Source organism: Miscanthus floridulus, unplaced genomic scaffold (genome assembly GCF_019320115.1).
Source record: "Miscanthus floridulus cultivar M001 unplaced genomic scaffold, ASM1932011v1 fs_313_1_2, whole genome shotgun sequence".
Classification (NCBI taxonomy): domain Eukaryota; kingdom Viridiplantae; phylum Streptophyta; class Magnoliopsida; order Poales; family Poaceae; genus Miscanthus; species Miscanthus floridulus.
The window spans coordinates 1-8,892 of record NW_027096566.1 but is presented as its reverse complement, the minus strand read 5'-3'; the positions used below and the strand labels follow the sequence as shown (position 1 = coordinate 8,892).

General features: G+C 48.6%; 1 pseudogene; it reads right to left on the bottom strand.

Annotated features, from left to right (window-relative positions):
• Positions 1–212: 212 nt before the first annotated feature.
• LOC136531275 (uncharacterized) lies at positions 213–3,004 on the bottom strand (annotated as a pseudogene).
• Between the last annotated feature and the right edge of the window lie 5,888 nt (positions 3,005–8,892).

Genomic DNA, 8,892 nt, shown 5'->3' with positions numbered 1-8,892 from the left:
ATATATACACCATTTGTTTGCACGCATGCATGTGTTTAATGCATAAGCAAAAATTAAGGTTTTACAAATAAGAGAGTTCCATAAACGAATTAAACCATGAGATGCAGAATTTCTCAGACAAACACGCATATGCCACATATGCTATACTGCATACCATCACGCCATGCATTACTGGCTCAGTTTAGATTATTATGGCGAGGCTAGGAAGCTAACTAGTAACTAACTCGGAGATGACCGTCGCCGGCGGAGGGAGGTGCACGTGCACCGCCTCGGTCGGCCTGAGCCAGATCCTGCAGGCGTTGCAGAGAGCGCGCCCAGGAGGAGGCGGTCCTCGCGGTGCTTGAAATTATGGCTCGCGGCCGGGCGGTGTTCCTATTCCTGCAGGAGGCGGTCCTGCCTATAGTGCACGCCGGACGCCGGGTGGTGGCACCGCTTCGATGACTTTTGAGGATGCGGCGGCTTCCTCTCTTCCTCTTCTGTTTCTTCTCCGGCGTCGGCGCTGGTTCCGTCGTCGGAGACTCGGAGATGACCGTCGCCGGTGGAGGGAGGTGCACTTGCACCACCTCCCGCAGCGCCTCGGTCGGCCTGAGCCAGATCCTGCAGGCGTTGCAGAGCGCGCCCAGCCCCATCGGCTGGATCCTCCACTGTGGCGTCTCAGTGGCGCCGCACTGCACTCACTGCTTCTCCCCATTCGCTGCACCAGCAGGGATGTTCACTGGACAGGGAGGAGCACTCACCTCCTCTTTCAACTTTATGCTCGACAGCGGTATGGGATTGAGGAGCAGCCCCCAAGGCGCGCCGATGAGGATGAAGTCGCCGATAGGGCCCTCCGCCCCCACCTCCTCCTCGTCGCCAGCACCGCCGGCCACCATGGTCGCCGCATCAGATCGGCTGGTTGCTGCGTCGCCTAGGCCAGACAGCTGCGGATGTGGCTCGTCGGAGGCCATCGTCACCGTCTCCGGTCCTGCTCTGGCATCATCGACGACAGCGGTGTGGGAGCGAGGACCAGCCCCCAAGGCGCGCCGATGAGGACGCAGTCGCCGATCGAGAGGGCCCTGCACCCCCGTCACCTCGTCCTCGTCACCAGCACCGCCGGCCACCAGCATGCTCGCCGCAGATCGCCCGGCTGTTGGGTCACCTATGCCAGTCATCATATCTGCAGCTGTGGCTCGTCGGAGGCCATCGTCACTGGATCCGATGGGGAGCGGCGGTGCTCCTGCTCCGGCATCGACAGGGAACACTACCGGACTGTGTAGTTACCGAGTGCCCCGACAATTACCGAGTGTCAAAAGTCGGGGCACTCGGAAAACATTATTTACCGAGTGCCAACACTCGGAAAACATAAACACCCGGTAGTGGACCGCTTTACCGAGTCAGCACACTCAGTAAATTAAGACACTCGGGAAAACTACAAGTTTACCGAACGGGCACACTCGGTAAAAACAGCCACTCGGTATTGAGGTGCCACGTCACCTAGGATAGCAACCGTGGGCCAAACGGCGTCACGGCATGACATGTTTACCGAGTGTTATGAGCATACACTCGGCAAATATCATGGTAACAACAGCTCCGCCCATTAAGCGTAAAGTTTTACCGAGTGTAAGTGCACAACACTCAGTAAACACTATCTTTTACCGAGTGTATTGGCGCAGCACTCGGTAAAATTCAACCAAATTTCTTGTTTTTCCTTCATTCTTTTTCCTCTATCCACATATGATATTTAGTACTCCATTCCAAAATATGGTGTTTATTTCAATTTATTTACTATATTTCACAAACTTTTCATTCTTTATGAAAATTAGGTACATATCGTGTAAATTTAATTGTAATAATTAAAATCGAACTCGATAAATCACGAGATTGGAAGAATTAACATTGAAGCATACATCTATGTTATAGAAAAATTTTCATAACGTTTCGGAAGTATTTTTACATTCGTCGCTGCCGAACCGGTACATCTCCCAAAGAGACGTTAAACATTCACATTGACGAGTAGGATTTCTATTAAGAGTGAAATTCAACATTATGATTTAAACTTAGAATTTTTTAGATAGTAAATAGATGACATGAAATAGTTCATGTGAAAGTTTGGTGAATTTTAGGATTAAATTGGCATTTTTTCTTTTTTGTTTTGCATGAAATAATGGATACTTTTACCGAGTGTGACCTCAAACACTCGGTAAAGGTTAGCCACGGCCCACCTGTCTAGCACAGTGGGCTGCCATGCTTCTGTTTACCGAGTGTCGTAGATCGGGGCACTCGGTAAACATGTACCAGGCCCACATGTCATTGGGCTGCGGTGCTTGAGTTTACCGAGTGCCGTACATCTAGGCACTCGGTAAACAGAAGCATTCAACACTAAGCCATTCCTTCCTCAAATCGTGCACAGACACACACACACCGCCGCGTCCGCCTCCTCCCCTCCACCACCGCCGCCACCGGGCGGTCCCCCACAGCCGCCGCCACCGGAGAGACGGAGAGAGAGACAGCGGCACCGGCGCACCGGACGACGATCCCCTCCGCGGACGCCGCCCCGTGCTCCCTCCTTCGCTCCCGTTCCCGCGAGGTGGGGTGGGGTGGGCCCCAGCAGCAGCGACCGCCTCCTCCCCTCCACGCCGTCGCCAGCGCCTCCCCACCCGCCGCGGCTGCCTCCTCCCCTCCACCACCGCCGCCACGGGCGGTCCCCCACAGCCGCCGCCACCGGGGGAGGGCGGCCACCCGCCGCCACCGCGGGACTGCCGCCGCCGCGGCCGCCTCCTCCCCTCCACCACCGCCGCCACCGGGCGGTCCTCCACCGCCGCCGCCACGGTAAATGCCCCTAAGTCACCATATTTTCCTTTTTTCGAGTTATGACTATATGCATTTGTTCGGGAAGCTTGGCGAATCCGGCACTGAGTACAGCGTAGTTGCCATTCATCCAGACAGAAATTTGGTGTTCATTGTTCAATATTGGAACTGGCAACTCTTGAGTAAAGAGGTGTGCGCTCTCGGCACTCTTGAGCATGAGTGTAGCCGTGTTACTCCTTTTGTCCCCTGCTTCTTAGACTTTTTGTCCAATTAGTACTGCAAGGAAGCTGAGACATCATGTACTAGGTTACATATATGCCAGTAGCCAGTTATCCTAATTAATGTAGTTTTCTAAGTTTCCCGGACTATGCTGGTTTGCATTCAAGTCAGTATGAAATGCTATCTATGGTGTTCCCAGAATTGCAATGAACTCTGTTTTTGTAGTCTGACTCTGCTACCAATGTCGGTTTGTATTCAGGTCATAGGTTTCAGGTTATAATAGCGAGTGAGTGCTTGCTGTATATTTATTGTCTGTTCTTTCCTGCATTAGTTGTTTTTTGCTGAATGCTAAAGTAATAAGCTAAATGTAACTTCCAGATAGTTAACCAACAATGCTTGGCTGAAAGCTCGGAACTGAAACCTGTGCTGTGTTAGCCACAAAAGCTTCCAACTGGATTGCATGACATGTCTAGTTTTCGGATAAATATTCCAATATATGCTGCTGAACAGTAGTTGCCATATTGTAAAAAGGATGCTTCGGACTGATCATAGCTTGCTTGTCAATACCAGTTGCTAGAAGTGTTATGGAAGAACCATCTCATTCTATTTATCTGTAGACAATTGTTTGTTATACAGCAATCAATACTTTGAGCTTGTATTTGTGTCCGATATATACAAGTTAGCTCTATCTGCAATATGGTACTTGAAAACTTGGAAGGCCTTTCACCTAAAATCCCAGTGACCAATGTACCCACACCTTGTTATAAGCTTGGAAATTATAGGTGATCAGGAGGCAAAAAAAAACTTGGAAAGTCAAGGAAACAATTTGAGAAAAGGAACCCCCACCATTATCTGGTTGTGAAGCAAGGAGAGAAATAATATATACTGTACAAATCTTTTTGAACAAAAATGATGGGCTACGAGACCATATGAACAAATCTTTTTGATAGTGATGCCTGCACAATAGCCTTGATGGTTGTGAAGCAAGGAGAGAAATAATATATACTGTACAAATCTTTTTGAACAAATCTTGCTAGTGATGGTTGTGGCTACAAAAAAATTGGTTCCATGTATTCCTCCATCTACAAGTGACATAGCGGCCTTTCAACCTTAGGTAAAATCTCATCATCCAATCTAGCAAACATCTTCTATGTGAATCGACCAAGAACATGAATGTCTCTTTATCATCTCATATGGTTTTTCTCTAGCACTACTACTCTATTGCTCTAAACTGCAATATCGTCTATATGTTAGGATGGATGACCGTCAGTGGATGTACACAGGCTATCAGAAGAGGGGTCAATACACAAATGAATGGATTGAGAAGGCCAATGATTTCATGACGAAGGCATTTGCAAACGGACGGCGACATGCCTGGTGTCCCTGTAGGAAGTGTAAGAACAAGGCAATGAAAACATATGAGGAGATGAGTAAAGATCTTGTCAACAATGGATTTGTAGAGAACTATACCCGGTGGACCATGCATGGTGAACGCCATCGTGCGAGAGAAGAGGTCGTGAGACAACGGATCGAGGAGTTTGATTCTGAAGCCGGGGTGGCAGAAATGTTAAATGACCATGACATGGCTTTCGATGAAGGAAGTGCAGAGCAGGAGCCAGAGCAAACTGCAAAGGCGTTTTACGCCATGTTGGATGCGGCACAACAACCCCTTCACGGGCGCACCAATGTTTCTAAACTGGATGCCATTGCACGTCTAATGGCTGTGAAGTCCCAGTTTAGCTGGAGTAGAGAATCCTTCGATCAACTGTTGACAGTAGTTGGCACCCTACTTCCGGATGATCACGTTCTGCCAAAGAACACGTATGAGTCAAATAAAATCCTTCGTGCACTCAAGATGTCGTACGAGCAGATACATGCTTGTCCGAACGGATGCATCTTATTCAGGGGAGAACATGCTGACGATAAGTACTGTCCGAAGTGTAAGGCATCTAGGTACATTGAGTTAGAATCTGGTGATGGTCGGAAGAAGCAAACAAAAGTCGGCGCAAAGATCCTGAGGTACCTTCCTTTCATACCGAGGATCCAACGGCTTTTCATGAGCGAGGAATCCGCAAAACAGATGACGTGGCACAAAACTAGGACGCCGATACACTGACAAGATGATACATCCGTCCGATGGTGAATCATGGAAAAGCTTCAATCGGAAGCATACCGACAAAGCTGACGAGGCTCGTAATGTACGCATTGCACTGGCAACTGATGGATTCAATCCTTATGGAATGGGTTCTTCACCATACACATGTTGGCCCGTATTCATCATCCCTCTCAACCTCCCACCTGGCGTCGCCTTTCAACAGGCAAAATATTTTCTTGTCACTTATAATTCCAGGACACCCGGGGGCTAATATGAGTGTGTACATGGAGCCTTTGATAGACGATTTGGTCCAGTGCATGGGACGAAGGGGTAGTGACATACGACCGATTCACAAAGACAAACTTCAGAATGCATATTTGGTACCATTATTCCATGCATGACTTCCTGGCTTATGGGTTATTTTGTGGCTGGTGTGTTCACACGAAGATGCCATGCCCGATATGCAAGTCAGCTGTGGAGTTCTTTCGGTTGGAGAAGGGGGGCAAGTTTTCTTCAGTTTGACAAACATCGACAATTCCTCCCTCTTGACCACCCTATTCAGGAGAGACAAGAAGAACTTTCGAAAAGGTGTCACAGTGGAAGACTCTGCACCGGAAATGATGACAGGTGCCCAGGTTCTTGAGATGTTAGATGGTCTTGTGGTCGACAATGAAAAGGGGGGCTTCGTGGGATACTGGAAAAGAGCATGCCCGGACACACAAGTCGTGCTTGTGGAAGCTTCCTTACTTTAAGGACCTCCTTCTTCCACATAACATTGATGTAATGCACACTGAAAAGAATTTCGCCGAGGCGGTCCTTCACACAATCATGGACTGGGAAAGTCAAAGGACAATGTCAAGGCTAGATTGGATCAAGCAACGCTGTGCGATAGACCAAAGCTAAACATGTTGCCTCCCTTACGCGGGAAGTCATGGAAGAAGCCTAAGGCCGACTTTGTCCTAACGAGGGCCCAAAAGAAAGAAGTTCTTCAATGGTTCCAATCGTTGATGTTCCCTGACGGGTATGCAGCGAATTGGAGGAGGGGTGTGAACTTAAGTACCATGCGAATCACAGGGCTCAAGAGTCATGATTACCACATATGGATTGAACGCCTTCTTCCGGTGATGGTTCGTGGCTATTTCTCTGATCACATCTGGCGAGTGATGGCAGAGTTGAGCATGTTCTTCCGCAAGCTATGTGCTAAGGAGATATCTCGGACCGAGATTGAAGAAATGGAAAGAATGGCCCCGGTGTTGCTCTGCAAGTTGGAGAAGATCTTTCCCCCCGGCTTCTTCAATCCGATGCAACATTTGCTCTTGCACCTACCATATGAGGCAAAAATGGGGGGCCCTGTGCATGCCCGTTGGTGCTATCCAATTGAGCGATGCCTAAAGGTTCTTAGAACAAAATGCAAAAATAAATGCAAAATTGAAGCTTCCTGTGCAGAGGCATCCATTGTGGAGGAGGTGTCATACTTCACAACAAGATACTATGCCGACAACCTTCCTAACGTGCATAATCCACCCCCTCGTTACAATGCTACCGACAATCAGTCGACCCTCAGCCTTTTCCGAGGGCAACTCGGAAGTGCAAGTGAACCTACCTTGAAGATGTTGAGCCTAGAAGAGTGGCGCTCTATCCTAGCTGTATGTGTTGCGGAACCTTGAAGAGGTTGGCCCGTACATTGCGTAAGTTTTACACAAACTTGTTTCTTTTCTTGTCAATATTTCGCATGCACCCATCCAACCCTCTTGTTAACTGGCCGTTACAAGCAAATTTGTTCTCCTCTACCATCGTCCATCACGGAGGGAACCCACCGAAGCGGAAGTTGAAACCCTTCTAAGACATGGCGCGGGAGAACGAAATCCCACTTTTATTTGTTGGTTCAAGGAGGAGGTACTGTTCAATTTCATTGGTTGTTTGTACTTAACTCTCAACTCGACAAATATATAACGAATCATCCTACTTGAACTAGCAGGCCAAAACTGACGTGTCTATGAGTGCCGAGTTGAGGCAAGTTGCCAATGGATTTGAATTTAGGGTCAAGTCATTCTCTGTGTACGATGTCAATGGATATCGCTTTCATACAACTCGGCACGAGCAGAGTCGGCCGAATCGAAGAACCACAAATACCGGTGTTTTCACGCCAGGCACAGATGGGTTGGACTACTATGGAATAATTGAAGAAATATACAAACTCAAGTTTCCTGGTTGTGTACCTCTTCGTCCTGTCATATTCAAATGCCATTGGTTTGATCCCAAAGAAGTGATAAAGACCCCTGAGCTTGGGTTAGTCGAAGTTCTAAAGTCATCCGTCTTGCTAGGAGACGACGTGTACATTGTGGCCCAACAGGCCACTGCAAGTTTATTATCTCTCATACCCGTGCCAAACCAAAGACCGTCTTAAGGCGTATGATGTTGTGTACAAGGTATCGCCGCATGGTAAAGTACCCGTCCCAAACGATGATGATTATAACATCGATGCAAACACATATGACGGAGAGTTCTTTCAAGAAGAAGGATTAGAAGGGAGTTTTGAGATTGTCTTAGATGTAGATCTCGCAATGGAAGTAGACAATGATACGGTCATTGTTGACGGGAATGATGGAGAGGAGGTTCACAACGCGAAGGACTTGTTATTACTTGAGCAACACCATTCAGGCAGTGTCGCTAGTGATGAGACTTTGAGAGACGATCATAATTACGTCGACAATAGCGATGATGAGATTTTTGGCCCACCTATCGATGATCTTGATGATTATTTCTAGTACATGTAAGATCTATAGTACTTATGGCAATTTTATACATGTATGATACATTTACTTATTTTGCATCTCTTTTATACATGTATGATACATTTACTTATTTTGCATCTCTTTTATACATGTATGATACATTTACTTATTTTGCATCTCTTTTATACATGTATGATACATTTACTTTTGTATATGCGTACTGATAGTTTATTCCTTTTGTTGTAGGTGATTGATGGTGGGCGGTGGAATCAGGAAGATTAGGTCGGTTATGACCTTACTGGCTGGTGGCGAGGGGTCCAGCCAGGGTGGAGGACGAGGGCGTGCACAGACTGAGGGTGGAGGGCGTGCCCAGGGAGGAGGAGGAGGAGGACGACGACGAGGGCGTGCCTAGGGATGGTGGAGCCCAGGGTGGAGGTGGAGCCCAGGGTGGAGGAGGAGCCCTAGGGTGGAGGAGGAGGACGGCGACGACGAGGGCGTCGAGAGCCGACACCTCCTCCACAGGACGACGACGACGAGTTCGTAGCGGCCACGGAGGAGGATGAGGAGGAGGAGGAGACCAGGGAGGAGATAGCGGAGGCGGTGGAGGAGGCACGGAAGGGAGGATGAGGCCGAGCGGGCTGAGCGCGAGGAGGATGCCGACTTGCTGGCAGAGGAAAATGGGGTGCCTACGGTTTGGCTGCGAGGGTCGTCGCGCCTCCCAGACTTACCCATACAGAGACGGCCAGTGATTCGACCCTCCGGAACTAAGTAAGTAATTTTTGCATGTTAACACTACTTCACAGGTTTTTAAGTTATAACAGAAACTAATATTCAATCTCAATAACTTTGTGGAGGGATTGGGAAATGGTGATCCCAGGGAGTCACTCTCGCCGAGTAAACGGGATCCTGGGTCTTCTGTGCAGGGCAAACTACCCCGGGATGGTGAGGATCGATGGTGTTGTGCAGCCCGCCATGAAGTGGTCCCACTGGCACGCCGCCAGCGATCAGACTGATCGAGCTGGCAGGTGTTATAACAGCAAGGCCGACCGGGTGATG